A 20,209-nucleotide genomic window follows, 5' to 3' on the forward strand; every position below is an offset into this window, starting at 1 on the left:
TTAAAAATATCCACAAAATTTTCATTTTGTGACAGCTGTGTCATAGAGTGTTATATGAATTTTTAGGTTATTTTATAAACACACTGTTATTTTATAACAAGTGTGATCTTATCTCAACAACTAATAACAAAAGATCAAACCATGGGACTGTAGGTATCTTGATTCTACTCATAACAGTGGCATTGATTCCCTATCTTGATAAAGTAGTTTTCAGCTTTTGCTATGAAGTTTTTCTTTTTAACCAAACACAAAAGTTGAGAAAATATTATAGCAAAACTTTGTATAACTGCCATTTGAAAGATTTTTCCCACTTGCTTCATATATCTCTTGTCTTAAAACACACCAAAGACCTCATTATGAAGGATTTTTAAAGTTTACAATGTGTTTTAATCTTACTTATCTTTTTATTTGTTCATCTCACTGAAAATAAAGCAGATAATACTGTTTTCCCTTGGCAAGGACTAAAATTTCTGTCCAGATTTTTGATTTGCATAAGTCCTACACATTTACACAATGAAGTAGCATAGCCAGGACCAAGTCTATACATTTTAGCATATGGCATATGGTTTCTCCAATATCCTTGGCACTAGAAGATAGTACTTTGTGAAATACTGTGTTTTGACCATTTATTATTTTTCTAGGTGACTACTCTGCCACTCCCAGCAAAGATGAGGTAGATGTAACTGTGCTGGGTGCCCGGGCCATTTTGAGCTAGTCAGATTCTTTGCTTTCAGAATGAATTATCAGTACTACAAACAAGTCTCTCTCAAGCGGTGTTGAGATATATGTCACATTGGATATGACAGCTCAGAGATAGTCTCTGGGTTAGGGAACATTTGAGTTTGGAGTGATGACAAAAGGAGGGCCATGCTCACATCTAGAAAAAATAGTAGAGCCAACAGCAACAGCAAATATCCCAAGATAGGATCTTGAAATGTTTGAAGGATAACAAGGAGGGGAGATACATGAGAATAGGAAAATCAAAGGATGGATTGACAGGTGACAGTACAAGTAGACACTCAGGGGTAAGGTTGTGATACTCTTCTGGACCATAGTAAGGTCTTTGGATATTTCCAAGTTTTATAGTAAGTTACTGTAAGATTTTGAGAACATGACTTACATGTTAAAAGGATTCCAATCAATCATATGGTGAACAGACAGTAGGGCCCAAAGAAATGGGAATTGATAAGAAGCCATTGCATAAGAAATAATTGTGGTAACAGTGGGAAGGATACTTGTGGTGAGATGTGATAAGACTCCAGATCAGGTCTGAAGATAAATCCAACAGATCCTGGTAGTAGTCATTCAAGAGGTATATTTTCTTTACCTCTATGAGCAAACATAATACATTTCAAAAATTGAGTTGTTTTCCATATAGTCAAATAAAAACATCGTGACTCAGATATCAAGACTGTGTTGCAGTTTTTGCAATGCCACAAGTACTAAATAAAATTTTCTTGGGCATAGATGGCTATGGCAGATAAAACTCCATGTGATGGCTGAATAATATCTTCCATACAGCCTGATCATAGCACCTGTCCTTGCAATCCTCTATTAATAGCTGGAGTTGTGTCATTTCTACTTAAAATGAGATTTTTATGGATCAATATAGTATGATGATAATGACTTATGAAATTAGATTATCAAAGGCTATATCATTTCCTCCTGGCTTTCTTGGTCTTTCTATTTTGCAGAAGTTCAGACTACATGGAATGGCCATGTGTACTTGCTCAGTTTTAGCTGACATCTGATTAACAATTTTTTTATCTGACTCATAAATCTAGTACTCAAGGGTACTCCAGACCCAGCAGCATCTGATTGCAGCAACATGAGAGCCTCTTACCACGAATCACCCTTTCACCAAATCCAGAATACTCCAGTTCCATAAGAACATAATAAATAATTATTGTTTTAAGACCAAAATTCTGAATGGTTGGTTACATGGTAATGGGTAAATGATTTAGTGACAATAAGTATTACTTTATCTTGGTCAGTCTAATTTAAATAATGAAGTCTCACTTGGCAGATTATAATAGAAAATGAGTATGGAGTAACTTTTAATATGCAGGAATTATACTGTATATATACATGCATAAATTATATATGTATATATAATTGAAATTTTAAGAATTGGTTCCTGAATTAGCTACTATTATTATCTTATTTTCTGTACAAGAAAATTAAAGTGTAGTCTCAATGTCATAAATTTGTAAATATTGTGCCAATTTTGAGCCGGGTGGTATAGTCTCCAAATCTTATGTCCTTAAACATTATCCTAAACTGCTTTGGATCTTGATGAACTCTATAAGGCCCTTCTGCCTGGGTTCACTATCCTCAGTATCTAGTAATTATGACAATATTCAGAGAACAATTGAGATAATATAACCCAAGATAGTTGTTGAAAATAATTTGTGTTCATCATTCTGTCTAATAAAAAATCATTTAAAAAACTGCAGATAAAACAAAGCAAATTGACCTCCTTCCCTAAAATACATATTTTCTCAAAATAAAATGAAATCTTACTTTCATTAAATGCATTGTTTAGATCTTAAATGTCCCTCTAAAGTCTCAGATGAAGCTGTCACCCATCCTAAGGGTGGAATCAGTGGGTATATTGATCCAGGTTCTCATCTGAACTTGTAGAATGGAGGATTTGAGCTGCAGTTAAAAGAATTTCTGCCTTAGGGAAAGTATTTCTTACTGGAAAGTTGAAAGCTGGCTTTGTTAGGTAACACATATCACTTTCAGAATCGCAATTTATGCAACTCAATCCTGCCATCCCATTTCCAAAGCAATGCATGCAGCACTGTCTGGGATCTGCTCTGTGTTAAAAGGCTGGAAAGGCTGCCATCTTTGTGCTGACTTGGCAGAAGGAGGCGAGTGGCCTCAGGGTCAGCAAACCATTCTAGCTCTTCATTAACAGCGCTGTTTCCTCACTTGTCAGGTGGGACATGTGGGACATACTGCTAATCCCACCTGCTTCAAAGGCTGTCAATGACAATTAAAAATAATTAGACAACCATTTCTATTACAGCAAAGCTTTCTCTTTTATGCTGGGCAATCCCATTTAATGTTAACACAATTTAAATTTTCAGTCTCTTTTCAGAGAATTAGAGGTGAATAAGGAGGGGCTGATGGCTGTTTCTTCATATTACCAGGATAATCATAGTAGAAAGAAAACTAAATTTGGAGCTCAGTGACCCAAGTTTGTGATCCTGGTTTAGCCATTTATAAACAGATGATTGGGGAGTAACTCCCAGTCTGTCGAACCTTCAATCAACTCAATACTTGTCTTACAGGGTGTTGTAAGGATATATTTTTTTATACAGAAGGAAGTGTTTTGTAAATAAAAAAAGTACTTTACCGATATTTGTATGATGCACAGTGTTTCTTTGTAGCTACATGCTGGTACCACCCTGCATATTTACAAGAGAATTTTGTCTTCTCATCTGATGCACTTACTCAGAACATGACAGCCATATGCTAGTTCACAGGCCAACCCATAAATCATGGTTCGCACTTTGAAAAATCCAGAATGTCTGTCCTGTGTTTATTTGTGTATTATCTCCACTTAATGAGCTATTGTCCCTTTATATAATACTTGTGTAGTAAGAGTTGAATAACTGTAGAAAAAATTGAGTGTTAAAAATCTTACTTAAATATGAGCAAATTCTCACCCTTTCTCTGCCAAAAGTGAACTAGATACAATGGAAAATTATGATTCTACTTTTTTATGTGCATAAAATTTACATCTACTTGAAGGTAGCAATATTTAAAGCTTTGAAGGTTCTACAGATAGCAAAAAACTGCTGTAGGTAGCCAAGGCTCTCTTTAGCCAAGGTTGGGGTGTGTGTGGGGGCGGGGGGTGAGGAAATATACTCTTCTTATCCACAGTTTTAGTTATCTGTGGTCAACCATATTCCAAAAATAATAAATGGAAAATTCTAACAATAAATATCATGATGAAATATTGTGCCATCCTGCCCCATCCATTCTGATACGTGAATCATACTCCTATTCTGAGTATCCACGTTGTATGTGTTATTCACCTGATAACCACTCAGTGTCCTCTGCTATCCGGTGGACTATTATGATGACAGTCCTTGTGTTCAAATAATCTTTATTTTACTTAAAGGAGGCCCCAGAGCGTTAAAATTGTAATGTTGACCATTTGAATACACCAAAGCATTTCCTTTAAGCAAAAGGTAAAAGTTTGTAATTTAAGGCAAAAATGAAAATGGAATGGAGAATATACTGAGGTAAGCAGGATCTCCAACAGGAATGAACCTTCTATGTTGTGAACTGTAAGAAATGGAAAAGGGATTCAGGCTAGTTTTGCCACCACACCTCAAAGCGCAAACATTACAGCCACAGCACATGGTAAGTACTTAGTTAAGATGGAAAAGACATTAAATTATGGGTTTGTTTCTCTCAGCAGTTTAAGGCAGTCACGGGGGGTCCTGAAATGTATTCCACATGGGTTAAGAAGAGTCAATTATTCAAGACCATGGAGGGACACCAAAACAAATTTTACTCCTGGTAGACTTTATATGCTGTGTTCCAGATAATTCCCCCTTCCTTTGCAGCTAAAGAAATCCTCAAAAAAAAAAAGTCTTAAGGAGAGGATATTGTTTCATTTTCCAGGGCAATGTACCTCACAAATAAGCTGGTAGGCAGACTTTATTCATCCTCACTCTACCTGTAACAATTACATAAAGAACTTTGCAGAGTAAATCCTACTTGGGGAAAGCTTTTCATTTTAATATGCATAAATGGCTTGTCATCCAGAATTTAAAGCCATGTTACTTCATAGAGACGAAAGCACAACATAATAGTTATTTTTATCAACTGATCGCATGCTGCTGGATTTGATTTAAGCTGTTCCACTGCCCTCGAAACATTTTACAAATCACTGTCTGCACTTCAATGGGCTCCATGCAATGTGCTAGTAGAATCTATTTCTGTCGGTAAAGACCTTCCTATCTCAGGAGTGACATTAATGATTATCTCTGCCTTTCACATGGGCGCCCACCAGCTGAATTGCCGAGGTGAGTTCCTGCCCACTCAGATGATTAGACTCTTGCAGCATGCATTGGCTGGGCAGCAGGATCAAATTCCCTCACCTCTTTCTGGCAGCAACTTGTTTCAGTGTCCTGCACCCTAAAAGCAAAATGAGGGCAGCAGCCAGCATCACCCTTCTCTGCTTCTCTGGGGGAGTTAGACTTTCTCAGTGCACAGATGTGAAGGCAGCAGGGCGTTGCTTCATTTTAGATGACTATTAATATTAAACAATGGTGGTCTCTGGGAGTTTGCTGCTGTGGCTGGAATACTAATCTGATCAGTTAGGACTGAAACTGAACAAGAAAGAGAAAAATAAGAAATAGAAAGAATAGAAACTTAAACCTACCTGAGGGGCTAAAGGAAGAAAGAGTCCGATTTTTAGAAATTTGTCAAACACAAAATTAAGGAGAAAATCTACGTGTCTGGTAAATGATGGCTATTTCCCTTTTCTCAATATAATAAAAAATCAAAATATTGAGCTTAAGTTACAGTTATGTTTGTGATGTCACTCAGAACTTTATCATTTTATATTCTGATGGGATATGCATTATTTATATTTCAATAATTGTTATCAGGAGATTTTAGCAGATTATTTGACCATACCAGTTCTGCTTACTATGCCCACAACCTTTGCAATGGGATTTTGGTCGGTCCTTCTTTTAAGAGGTGGCATAGCTTTCTCCCAAGTTTGAATTTAGATTAATGTTTTGATATGTTCCAGTTAATAGAATTTAGTGGAAGCAATTGTGAATCTATCTAGGCCTAAGACTGGAACGCTGTTCTCTCTTTTGGAACACAGCTGCATGAGTATGCTGCTGTGGGATGAACCACATGTAGATGGACTTCTGCCATCTTAGTCAAACCTACAGCCAACTGAACACCAGGCACTGACTCCTAAATAGACACAAATATGGGCCCACTTGGTACATTGGCTCACGTATGATAACAGAAAGTAGTTGCTTTAACATCCTGAGGTTGGAGCAGTTTGTTATTTAATGGTAATAAGTGATTCAGTAACCGTGAGTTACTTAGGCAAGGAATGGGGCTACAGATGCAATCTGAGGCCAGATTCTTCAAAGACTTGTGAATCATAATGAGTTGAATGCTTTTTTCCCCCTTTGAGGGCAGTGGGAATCCTTTGAAATGCTATCTTCAAAATATTTTTAAAATAATAAAATAGAAAAATGATACAGCCAGCTTTCACATAGCCTTCTCACATATGAAATCTCAGGTAGTATATCACAATATTAAAACCAGGAGACTGGCATTTATGTAATGCTGTTAATTATCCTGTGGGTTTTTATTAATTTTAGACAAGTGCTTATGTTGATGGTTACCTATGTAATTCTTTGGAATTTGATTACATATATAGATCGATGTAAACAACCTAGATGCAGAACGGTTTGTCATCTTGACATAAATCTCCCCAGTCACCCCTCTACAGTCATATCCACTCTGTCTTTGTCCCCTGACATCTACTAAATCTGTTCTCGTTCTCTTCAGTTTTGTAATCTTGAGAGCCTTGTAGAAATGGAATCATAGAGCATGTAACCTTATTGAGATTGCTTTGAAATATTTTGAGCTGTATAACAATATGATGGATTTCCATGTCAGTAAGAATGTCCCAATTTCACTAAGAAGACTATTTTTGAAGGGAATAGAAGATGTGAGGAACTTGAGCAGACAAGATACTAGGTGGGAGGTGATGATGGCCAGAGATGGGGTAAAGGAGGGTTGGACACACATTATGTGAAGCAAATATTGAAGAGATTGAATGGACAGAATTGTGTCAACTGATGAAGAGTAGGAATCAAAGTGTAGGAAGAGTTGAAAAGTCAGCTAATTTTTTTGATACCCACTCAGGTCTCAAATAGAGAGACTTTGAAATTCTAGCTAAGGTTCTCTATGGGGATATATATATATATATATATATATATATATATATATATATATATAAATTAGAGATATAAAAATACAACAGCATGAGTTAATATTCATTAAATATTCAGCGTGTCTGATACTATACAAATCCCCTTATAGATATTAACTCATTTATTATTCACAGGAGTCTATAGCCAGCCTGTTATTTTTATTATTAGCATTCCAGATGAGGAAATGCTAAGGTATAGAAAGAAAAAATGATACTCTGAAGTGACATACCAGTAAAATTTGGGAACACTGTAAACCATTGTCCTAATCACTATTTGACATCATTTTTCCTTAACATGTATACAATTACCAGTACTGTATAAGAAGATTCTTTTACTATGGTTTTTTTTATTCCTATTTATATGGTGGTTTGCTTATCAGTTTACCTAAAGTGATAATACTTAGTATCTTAAGTGCTGCCATCAATAGCAGGTATGGGTATTTCTCACAGGTCCTATGTGTAGATACCCATATTAGAAATGATCTAGGTTTCTAAGATTTTACCAACCTTCTGTATGATACTTTATAAGTGAGTCTTTATATATATGGACACGTCATAAGTTTTCCATCAAGGTCAGGGCTAAGATGATACCTAGGAAATAAAATTTAAGGAGATACTAATCTCAAGTGCTCCTCTCCTACATGTGTGTAACTACAAGAGTTATTGCCTCCTTAAATTTTATTCTCTAAGTGCCTAGCTTGTCTCCCCTTAGTCCCAGCCTTATTTTTCACCCTATCTTTCTGAATATTAAACATTTCTTTCCTCTGATCCGTGTTCTCTCCCTACTTGAGGGTGGAGACAAACTGTAAACTTCACAATTGTGCTGTCAACTCTTAGCATACAGTAGGCAATTGATGATTATTTTCCAAGAGAATTAAGAGAAAGTCACATAAAAATATGCTCTAGAGACCTAGGTTACATTAAGAAGTGGAATATTTTCTCTGCCTTTGAGGACACCACACCCTAAAGAGAGAGACATATTAATCAATTGGTCACGCAATGATGAGCAAAGTTCTGTGAGAGAGATAAGGGCAAATGTCTTTGTGAGCAGAGATAAAGGAGTAAGAACAACCTGCAAGGGGTTCAGAGATATGGACCTCAACTTCAGTTTATCCTGCACAACTCAGCAGCTTCTTCCCAGTGTTCTAGTCTGAAGGGAAGCTCATCTGATTCTTTGAAAGAAAAGAGGTAATGTATCTCAGAGTCATTTCTGCCCAGGAATTGCCTAATGGAAGAGGTAAGGATGGGATATAGAAAAAAGGGATTTGTTTCCTAGCATGTTTTCAGAGTGCTCAATTGACATATTCTCTGGATTGCTTGACATTCTAGATTTGAATCTCAAGAGAAAGGCAGGGGAAAGGCTGTAAATTTGGAAGCAATTGTATAGAATAAAAGCAATATTTGAAGCTTTGGGAGAAAGGGATATTAACAGAATAGAGAAAGAAGCAGATGGAAATACACAGTGTCCATTTATAATTATCATGTTTCCCAATTAATACCTAGTCTTTGCATGTAGAGACCATTTTCCACTAGAAAGGCCAAAACACCCTATTGGTCAGTTTTCACATGGCATGATAGGTGACATCTTCAATGGCATGGAATATGTAAATAATGGGCACAATTCCAGAGTGTATTGCTGTCATAAGGCACATAGCCTTAAAACAGTATGCTCTTGTTTTTTGGAAGCTTGATTTTTAACCAAATATCTACTCTTAGAAGACAATGGTCTTTTTTTCCTGGAAATATTTATAAAATTCAATAAGAACAAGACTAGTATTGCTTGCATTTTAATTGCTTCTCTCTCTCTCTCAAAACCCCTGTGAAAGCAAAATGTTGTTTTTAATGAGGATTTTTCAGAGTACTAAATCTTGACATAATCAATACTGTACATGTTAACTATCTCCAGGCTGTCTGTAGTAAGTATGAATTATTAGATTCCTCTGAGATCTAGACTATTTTTCTTTCAGCTATCACTTACCATTTGTCTGTCCATCTATAGACATGGATGTTTTACAGGAATATTTCTAGGTACATAAATAAATTATGTTGCTGGTGGCAAAGATTGGTGGTTATAGCAAGACTCCAGTGTATTATATTTAATACCCCAAACTGTGATAAAAGAGAGAGGGAAATTGAGAGACAGGGAGAGAAAGGGATAAAAATGGAGAAAGACTGCTTTTTTTCTCATTCTTCAACAGTACCTCCCAGAAAGTAACAGAAGCTTTGCCAAAATAGCATGATATTTCTGGTCACAGCCTCATATGGACAGAGCATCTTGGGAAGTAATGGTGCACTGCAGATACACACACACACACACTATCTATCTATCTATCTATCTATCTATCTATCTATCTATCTATCTATCTATCTATCTATCTATCTATCTATCTATCTATCTATGCAGCAGTTTCCGGAAGCCATGGACAACTATATATATATATATATATATATATATATATATATATATATATCTCACAGTATATATTTTTCTTTTTACACCTACTTACAGAACATTTGCAGGAAAAATGTTAGCTGTTTTCTCTTACCCATTCTCCTCATCTATCTTCCTTTCTCTTCTTTCTCTACTTCTCCTGCTTTATTCTACAACAGATTTGGAATTGTTATATTAAATGGACAATAAAAAGCCAGGAACCAGTGATTCACATCTATAATCCTAGCTACTCAAGAGGCTGAGATCTGAGCCAGCCCCAAACAGGGAAGTCCTTGAGACTTATCTCCAATCAACCACCAGAACTGGAAGTGGCATTGTGGCCCAAAGTGGTAGAGCACTGGTCCAGAATGAAAAAAGCTCAGGAACAGTGCCCAGGACCAGAGTTCAAGCCCCATGATAGACAAAAACAAGCCAAAACAACAACAACAACAACAACAAAACCCACAATAAACTTGAATGTTGAGAGCAGAGGAAATTTAAATAAAGGAAGAAGTTCAGGGAAAGGAGACATAGAAGTTTACAACTTCTAAATGTCTAGTTCCTTAGTTGTTACAATTCTAACTAACCTGTGAATGTCTTCTGTGGACTCCTTTGGTCGAAGGGAAGGCATTGTAGCCAGGAAAGAAAGGAAGAACTCTTAGACAAATGGACAAGTTGGCATTCAACCTGAAAGAACACAAATTTCTATCTGGGGAATAGATGCTATGGTGAAGTAGTTACTACTTCTAATAATAGGAGGCCTCCCTGAGTGCCCAGATGCAAACTTTTGTGTTTATCTGTAAGAGGCAGATATGGCAATTTGGGGCACTATAAATGGTGGTTGATGGCATTTAGTTTTTATTCTGAGATATTTCAGGTGAGTTTAGTTCAAATATCTTATTGAATGGTGGCAAAATGGCCACTTAGACATATTTTCTTAGAAAAAATAAACAGACTATTCAACCTTAATTATTAAAGATAGAGACTGTTGCATGCGTTTAAATATGGACTTGGCTTTCATCAGTGGATGGTGGAAATAACAGGTTTTCATCTCCAATTCTCTTCTCCAAGGCCCTTCCTTGTATACCACATTTTTATTCTGTTCTGGAACCCTTTCCTCCTTATTGCTTACTCTGTGAACATACTGGTGTTAGCGTGCTGGAAGATGACAGACTGTGTGCTTCTGGGTGGTGTCACTCTGTTATCCTAGCTGAGGGTCCAGGTACAAGAAGAAACCAACAGATACCAGAAATGCCTTTCCTTACTCAGCTAAGTGAGGACACACAAGAGAATTGAGACCTAAAGAACCATCCCTCTAGTTTTGCCTAAATTCTTCACCCATTGAATTACTGGCTAAATGACTATTGTAATTTTAGATTGACCTAAAATAGTTGTATATATTGGCAGGGTAAGTTTATTTTAAATTACACCTTGAAAGTTAAAAGAGGGCTTGTAACACAGCAGTAACTAACATACCCATTAGAGATCACCTCCTTTCAAAATGCAATCACCTTTTGATTATTGGAAGAGATTTTAGTGACCTTGATTTTCCAACATTTTACACAAAGTTCTGTTTATTTTCTGTATATTCAGTTGCATGAGTTATCTCCTTTTCATTGTTCTTTATCCCTTAAATACACTGACCTCTCTAATTTTGTTTTCTTTCTCTCTTCAGTAGAAATTTCATATTCTGTGAAATGAAAAATAAATTTATATAGTTCTGCACACTTGTAATCCTAGCTACTCACGAGGCTAATGTATGCAGGATCATACTTTGAAGTGAACCTAAGAGGAAAAGCCAGAGAGACTCCATCTCCAATGAACAAAGAGCCAGGTTGAGGATGTGGTTCAAGTGTATAGTGCCAGCAGAGCAATCAGCCATAAGAGAACAAGGTCCTGAGTACAAAGACTTGTACTGTCAAAAATTAAAATAAAGCAATAAATTAAAAATTAATAAAATATAAAATCAGAAGGCTAGTATTCTCCTAATTGTACCGCTTGATAAATCAACTTCAAAATAACAAACATAAAGATATTCTTTAGCACACTTATTAATTTATTTTCTGAAGTTTCTCCTCCCTGTGGCACAATTGCTAAGTCATTTTGTTTGTAGAAGAGCAATAAATAAAACTAGCAAGTATGAATGAAAAAATGAACATAGCAGCATGTGATCCTCATATACACTTATGATTAATAGTACCACATTGATTATAAGAAAGGATGGTAGTAGAATAAATGCCTTAAAGTTACTAGTCATTCTAATAACAGTAGTACCTTTTTTATCAAGGGATTGAGCTGATAATTTTGTGTCAATATCAAAGGTATTTGAGGTGCCAAAAGAGGCTATCCATTTAGCACAAACTTTCCTCATAATTTATTACTAGATGCTTAAATAAATTTATTTCTGAGTTAGACATAGCTACAGCTCTGACATACAGTTCTTCTTTTTAAAGAAAGTAAAAAAAAAAAAGACAGCCTGGCTGTTGTCCTGCTCTTAGCTATTAAATAGTGGAGAAGGCACCTAAAATTGCTATCACCCAAACACAGCCTATGCTTCCTCCCTGCCTATAATCAAGGTGAAGAGTGAGGCCGAACACTGCAAGCACTGGGAGCATACACAATGGAGAAGAAACACGCTAGCAACAATAAAGTTCAGATGGCCATAGTGACAGGATCACACTGAAGAAGCAGATGAGAGACACAATTAATTATTCCTTCCATGTCTAATCTCAGAGCGGCAAGGGAGGTGCTCAACTGGTCTTGCTTACATATCTTTTTCATATTTTTTTGCTTTGTTTATTTTTCAAGCTAGATTACAGTTGACTTCAGTGCTTAATTCCCTTTGAGGAAAAGCAAAGAGCATCATTTTGTCTTTTCATGGCTTTTTTTGGAATGGATCCTCTAGAAAGGTGACACTGAGATGAAGTTAGAGGTCCATCGGAAACAATTGTAAAAGATAAAAGCAGAAGGCAGAATCGGGAGGCTCTGCCATGATGCAGATCAGATAAAGAGGTAGCCAATTTCTGTTAGCTGTCGAGTACAGATTCCCAGGTGAAGGAATGTTAACTCAGCTGACTTAGCCAAGACCACTAGTGCACTACGTCATTGACTTGAGAAAATCTATGACTGAGAGAGTAACTATATTCTGCAAGCTCTTGCTTATGGGAAAATCTGAGTTACTTAACTCTATTGTACCACAGCTCCTTTCCTTTACATGAATAATAAATTCATAGCCATTACAAAAAGACCTGGAATAACCTAACAAATTAAGTAACAAGTTGCTTTAATCAAGGGTCATCCAAAATGGCAGAAAAGAAGTTCGTGTGTGTGTGTGTGTGTGTGTGTGTGTGTGTGTGTGTTTTAAACTCTAATAGGGAAGCTTATAAAAGGAAAGAGATTAAAGATATAATATGGCATTTCCACAAACTAATAAAATGTGATAATTGTGTTTGTCCCATGGATTGGGAGAACATCTTCACTAGCCTTATTACAGACAAGGGTCTCATATCTAAAATATGCCTGGAACTCAAAAAATTAAATCCCCCAACAACAAATCTTCAAAGAAACAACTGCCCAATAAATAAGTGGGCTAAAGACTTTTTACAAAGTTTCTCTTGAGAAACTTCTCTGAAAAGGAAAGAAGGATGACCAATAGACACATGCAGAAATGCTCAACTTCCCTAGCCATAAAAGAAATGCAAATCAAAACAACATTGAGATACCACCTCACTCCAGTTAGAATGGCTAAAATCAAGAACTCTAATTACAACAGATGCTGGAGGGGATGTGGACAGAAGGGAACCCTACTGCATTGTTGGTGGGAATGTAAACTTGTTCAACCACTTTGAAAAGCAGTATGGAGGTTCCTCAAAAGACTCCACATAGAGATCCCCTATGACTCAGCAATCCTACTTTTGGGCATTTACCCAAATGTTCACAAACAAGGCCACACTAAAGCTACCAGTACAACTATGTTTATTGCAGCATTATTTACTATAGCTAAGATATGGAACCAACCCAGATGCCCCTCAGTAGATGAATGGATCAAGAAAATGTGGTATATATATACAATGGAATTCTATGCCTCCATCAGAAAGAATGGCATTGTCCCATTTGTTAGGAAATGGAAAGACTTGGAAAAAATTATATTAAGTGAAGTAAGCCAGGCCCAAAGAAACTTAGGTCCCATGGTTTCCCTTATTTGCAATATCTAGTATATGTCTGAGTCAAGCAGAAAAGGTCAGATAAGTTGATGTTAGGGAAATGAACCCTAAGATATGTATTCAAATGTTTTTTTTTCTTTCAGGTGATTGTTTCTAACACACATATATATATAAGATTATTTCTTTGTTGCTTTGTATGTCCCTCCCCCATGGTATAACCCTTGCTTTCACTGTATTTGAGGTTGGTACAATTTGTGGAAGGGAAGGGAAAAAAAAACCAAATCGTTTAAATAGGGATACAGGTGGATCCATTGCAACAATGAGATGTACAAGTCGTTATGTGGAAAAATGAACTTTACAACTTTGGTGGGGGGGGAGGAGGATTTGGTGGGGGGGGCATGGGGGAGGATAGAAAGGGATAGGAAGGGGAAACAAAAGAGGTGGCTATAATGCTTGATAAGAAATATACTCATTATCTTGCCCATGTAATTGTAACCCCTCTGTACAGTATTTTCATAATAAAAAAAACATATACGACCTTATCAATACTTTGAAATTTTACTAGTGAATGAAAATATTGATATAATAACAAAATTTCTATCATGCAGCTTTACAGTGTAATTGAAGAATAAAAATCAAGAGTTAGCCAGGTGCTGGTGGCTTATGCCTGTAATCCTAGTTACTCAGGAGGCTGAGATCTGATGATCTCGGTTCAAAGCCAGCCCAGGCAGGAAAGTCTGTGAGACTCTTAGCTCCAATAAACCACTCAGAAAACCGGAAGTAGCACAGTAGTTCAAGTGGCAGAATGCTAGTCTTGAGCTGAAGAGCTGAGAGACAGCATTCAGGCCCAGAGTTCAAGCCTCATGACTGACAAAAAAATAAATAAAAATGAACATTTATAGCTGGGTACTGGTAGTTCACCCCTGTAGTCCTAAGTACTCAGGAGGCTGACATCTGAGGATCGTGGTTCAAAGCCAGCTTGTGCAGGAAAGTCTAAGAAACTCTTATCTCCAGTTAATTACCAAAAAGCTGGAAATGGAGGTGTTGTTAAAGTAGTAGAGAACTATGAGTGAACAAAATAGCTCAGGGATAGTACCCAGGTCCTGTGTCCAAACCCCAGGAATGACACACACACAAAATGAGAAGTTATAAAACAGCATTAGATATTGTCATCATCATATAGCAACATGGTCATGGTTACCATCATCATCATTGTTACCATCATAAAGGCCACTGATGTGCAGCTTCTTTTATCAAGGGATTGAGGTCGTAGCTTTGCCTCAAGCACAGGTCTATGCAAGAAGTGAGACCCTATCTCAACAAACACCAGTGCAAAAACAAGGGCTAGAGGCATGACTCTGCAGTAGAACACCTGTCTGGAGAATATGAAGCCCTGAGTTCATAATCCTTCTACTGCCAAATAATTGTTGAAGAACCACTAGAGACTGAGTAACGTTTTATCCTTCCCAGACCCCAAGATAATTATGTTTATATGATGGCATATCCACATGAAGAGCATTAGGCAATGGGGCCATACAGTACATCAAAGCTTTTACAATGCTGCTATTTCTTTTATTGGCAATATTTGTAAGGTAGCTAGGAAAGCAAATCTCCATCCCTAGAAAAATGAACTCAATTAGACTTTCTGAAGTTGTGCCATAAAGCATTGTGCTTAAACTCTTTTGCTTGTCCTTATGTTCAAAAAGTTGGAGCAGCTCTGTTCTGTAGTATGGCCCGTTCTTCACCTTGGTGCTGTTGGTCAGTTCTGTTTCTTTCCAGTGTCTGAGAAATGGAAACTAAGTATTGAGAAACATTTAAATGTTTAACCAGAAGGACTATATTTTGATTGACTCTAGTAATTAAAAATTTGGCTTGGTAGCCTATGGATAGTTCCATTTTATTTCACTGTTATATTTCTGTTTTATTTAATTTTGATAAATAATTCATTTCTACTGTTTTATAGAATAATAATGTGATGAACTGGACACACACACACACACACACACACACACACACACACACACAGATACTTTGTCATGTGAGGGTGAGAAACAGTCCTAGCCAGCTGGCTTTTGGGTTGCCATTCAGCGTGGGGCATTCTGTTTAGAGAGAGCATTGAGCATTCCACTTGGGGAAGGTAAATGTTAACTCATTTTGTATCTTGAGTGTGCCGTTATTATTCCCTAGGGCCTCCTGACTTCCTGCTTTGGGGCTACTTGACAAATGAGTCTATTTTTTTTCATGCTGTTGCTAGGGAGCAAGAGGCTTTGATACTAGCTTCTCACACTTCCCACTGACTTCGCTCTTCTCCAGATGTGTGCAGACCCAGGATTAAACAATAGAAAGAAGGATGCATTTTACCACAATATGTTTTAGTGTTATCATAAACAATTTTTGAATTGGTCTACTGAAATAGAGAGAAAGACACATGGAAAATTCTCACATTATAAGACTATAGAAGTATTTAATTTTTATGGAAACAAACTATCCTTTAGAAATAACATTAGAATGTTCTGAAAGTGCAATGTAATACTTACAAGCTTTCTTTGGGGAGCTTTTGTGCTTTATGGTTTTGAGGGGGGAGTGTTTAGTACTTTTCTGCTCCTTTTTAATAAAATAGACAATGAACTATTTCCAAATAAAATTTCCTCAATAGAAAATAGCTAAATGAAATAAATTAATGCCTTACTGTTGCACAAGAAAAATACACAATCATGATCAAAAGATGATTTAATGGTAGAAGCTGACTCAAGTTGTTATGGTAACTAGAATCTAGAAATACCTGGATGTATGTGTTTTTATATTCTGTGCTCACCTCTAAAGACATAAAAGTGTTTTTCATCTGTTTTTTTTAATCACAGTGCTAAAATACCTATGCCAAAGAAAAGTATCTAATAAGAATAATTTCACATCTGTTGCATGTTGAATGTTATTTCACCTTAATATGGAATAAATTCAGTTGTGCAAGTCTTTTAGGAGAAAAGGACATGATTGCACATTATCATAAATTGCTGACTAATCTTTTCAATTATCTTTGGCTGTTATTCTTTAGCTAGTTTCATTTTCTTTTTCCCCTTTCTTCTTTTTCTCCTGAAGAGGAGAACATACAGTGTGGTTATAGAGAAGGATAGAAATAGCTTTTAGATTCTTTTTTTAAATGAAGATATTAACCTATAAAAAGTGTCTTAGTGGCTATGTGTAGATAAGTCAGCTAAGACATTAAGGGTTTCCTCATAATCTCCCTATGGGAGAATCAATATGAGTTCATATTTACACTAAGATTGCAGAAATTCCATCAAATATTTGTGTTATAGCAGCCACCTTAGGTATAGATAATTCTTTACACTTAGTGTGGAATCTCAGATTCTTTGGAATCAGAGAGGAAAACACTAAGTATAAAAGGATATACTCTATTTATAAAGCAGCAGTTAATATGTGTAATGAAATATAATCATATAATCAAAATATCCAAAATATAAAGTGCCAGAAAGCCATGAATCAGTCTGATGCTAGCTACATTGAGTTTTACTCAATATAATTGCCACGTAAGTAATAATTTCTTGATGTTGTTGTTTTTAATAGACTATGTGATTTCTTTTTTCTTTTGTGTTTTTTTTTGTCTAGGGATTATCCTCTGTTGTCACTGTATTTGATTTTGGTACTCTGGGTATTGTATATATGTTAGTTTGAATTAAGGAAGGGAAAGGAAATAACAAAATGGTGAGACAAAGGACAAAGGGCAAACAATGCAACAGTGATACTCACAAGACAATATGTTGGAAATGAACTTTACAACTTAGGGGGTTGGGAAGTGGGAGAAAAATGAGGGAGAAGGTAACAAGTTGACACGAAAATGTACTCACTACCTTAAGTATGTAACTGTAATCCCTCTGAACATCACGTTGACAATTAAATTAAATTAAAAAAAGAAATACTTTCCAAAGGAAGTAGGTAATTTTGAGACTCACTGTGTCTGTAATTATGAAGCAGAAAGAGTGTAGACTTCAAATTCTCTTTGTCCAAGATGAGGTTGATAAAATTACCCTATATAAGAGATTCCAAAAGGCACTAGTGACTTTCTCTTGATCGCCAGGTCTGGCATTAAAATAAAAAAGAAATTAACTTTCAGAAATTGTAGGTTTCAAACAAGTTGTTTAAATAAGGATACAGGTGGACCCGTTGCAACAATGAGAAGTACAAGTTGTCATGTCAAAAACGAACTTTACAACTTTGGTGGGGGTGGGGGGATTATTGGGGGGGGAGGCTGGGAAGGGATGGGAAGGGGAAACAAAGGAGGAGGCTACAATGCTTGATAAGAAATGTACTCATTATCTTGCCCATGTAATTGTAACCCCTCTGTACAGTATTTTCACAATAAAAAAATGAAATTGTAGGTTTCTATGTACTTTCATGTGAAACTATTCTATAGAGATTGAGAATCCCAATGGTATGGCATCTGACTATTTTCAAATTTTCAGTCTAGTTATATTTTGTTTATTATCTTGATAATTCATTTTATTTCATTTTTTTTAACAAATTATACAACAAAGATGTCCAGCTTTCCTAAAACATCACTATGAGCTAAAACTTTCAAACCCCAAATGTTTGCTGAGTGGACACCCTTGAGTTACTGTTTTGTGCCTAGATATCCTAAAAGTCAGTCTCTGAGAAAGCATAGATAAAGCTCCTCATCAATGAGGATGGTATTGCTGTATAACAAATTATTCCAGAACTTATTGTCTAGAAATGATATTTATTATTAATGTTGTTAGTAGTAGTAATATTGCCAGTTCAGAGGTTTGAACTCAGGATTGGTGTGGGGGGGAGGGCTGTCCTTGAACTTTTTTGCTCTACCACTTGACCCACAGCTCCATTTCTGGCTGTTGGTAGTGGTTCATTGGAGATAAGAGTCTCATGGATTTTCTTGCCTGGGCTGGCTTTGAATTTCGCTCCTCAGGTCTCAGCCTCCTGAGTAGCTGGGATTATAGGCGTCAGTCACTGGCACCGGTAGATATTTATTATCTTATACATTTGGAGGCTAAGAGTTCAGGAACATCTTATCTGACTTGGAATTGAAATCCTCTGAGTTTTCTTTCTTTCATTTTTTTTATTGTGAAAATGCTGTACAGAGGGGTTACAATTACACAAGCAAGATAATGAGTACATTTCTTATCAAACATTATTGCCTCCTCCTTTGTTTCCCCTTCCCCTCATTTCCAGTCTCCCCCAGCCCCCCACCAATCCTCCACCCCCTACCAAAGTTGTAAAGTTCCTTTCAACATGTCAACTTGTACTTCTCATTGTTGTAACTGGTCCACCTGTATCCTTATTTAAATGACTTGTTTTTCCCCTTCCCCTCCACAAATTATACCGACATCAAATACAGTGAAAGCAGGGGTTATACTGTGGGGGAGGGACATACAAAGCAACAAAGAAATCATCTTATAAATGTGTTAGAAACAAATGCATGAAAGAAAAAAAACATTTAAATACATATCTTAGGGTTCACTTAGGTGATGTTAGGAAAATGAACCCTCTGAGTTTTCTTATCTGAAGCTGGAGCATCTGCGTGCTTACTCACGCAGCCCATGACAGGAAGCTTGTTCCTTGCTAGCTATAGCAGCAGCTTTTGTTCCTTTCTACATGGGGCCTCTCTGTAGATATCACTGCTAGAGTATTATCATGACATGCTAACTGGCTTTCTTCAAAGTAAGTGATCCAAGAGAAAGATAACAGGAGACAAACAGTAATGCCTTTTAAGACCTAGTCTCAGAAGCATACATCTCAAGTGCCACGTTTGGCTTGTTAGAAATAGGTTACTTATATCAGCCTGTATTCATGAGGAGTCAGATTAGTTTCTGGGTATCTCAGAAAGGAGTGTCAATAGGTTTGAAGGAGTATTTTAGAATAAAAATAAATGATAATTAGCTGTGCCTGTCCTGCTCCAAGAGACTGAGATGATGTGGGGCACACAGGGAAGAACACATGAAAATACAAAGAAGATGGAGGAGCCAAAATGTAGCAGATGTCTTGTGACAGGGAAATAAAAACAGCATATTGGTGGAGGTGTGAGCTAGTATCTAAAGCAGAAAGTGCACTAGACACCAAGCCACAGAACAAAGAGGCTACCTCTGTAGCAGGAGATCAATTGACTTGTTATTGGTCTTGGATGAATTTGAGCAACTCAACCTCAGGGTTATTTTGGAACTGTTGAAAGAGAAGCTGTGTGTTTATTTCCACCTGTGCATGACTATATGCCACTGCTGTACCCCTTAACTAGCCATCTAAAGTTAAACTGCAAAATCATGAATATAGTTTTCAAGGTTACAGCTTTTTAAGTGACTGATTTTTTTTTTTTGCTAGAACTTGCTTTTATTTCTGGGTTGTCCACCAAATGTTAGTCATCCTTTACAGTAATATATCTATCTGGTAATCATAATTATGTTGTTAAATATACATAGATTCTGGAACAATAAAAATGGTTTTAATGCATCTCCTGATGCTGAACTTGAGGTAAAACTTGTTTTTTTTTAATTTAATTTTATTTTATTTGTGAACATACTGTACAGAGGGGTTACAATTGCATGGGCAGGATAATGCGTACATTTCTTACCAAGCATTGCA

The sequence above is a fragment of the Dipodomys ordii genome, unplaced genomic scaffold (genome assembly GCF_000151885.1).
Source record: "Dipodomys ordii isolate 6190 unplaced genomic scaffold, Dord_2.0 Scaffold1, whole genome shotgun sequence".
Classification (NCBI taxonomy): domain Eukaryota; kingdom Metazoa; phylum Chordata; class Mammalia; order Rodentia; family Heteromyidae; genus Dipodomys; species Dipodomys ordii.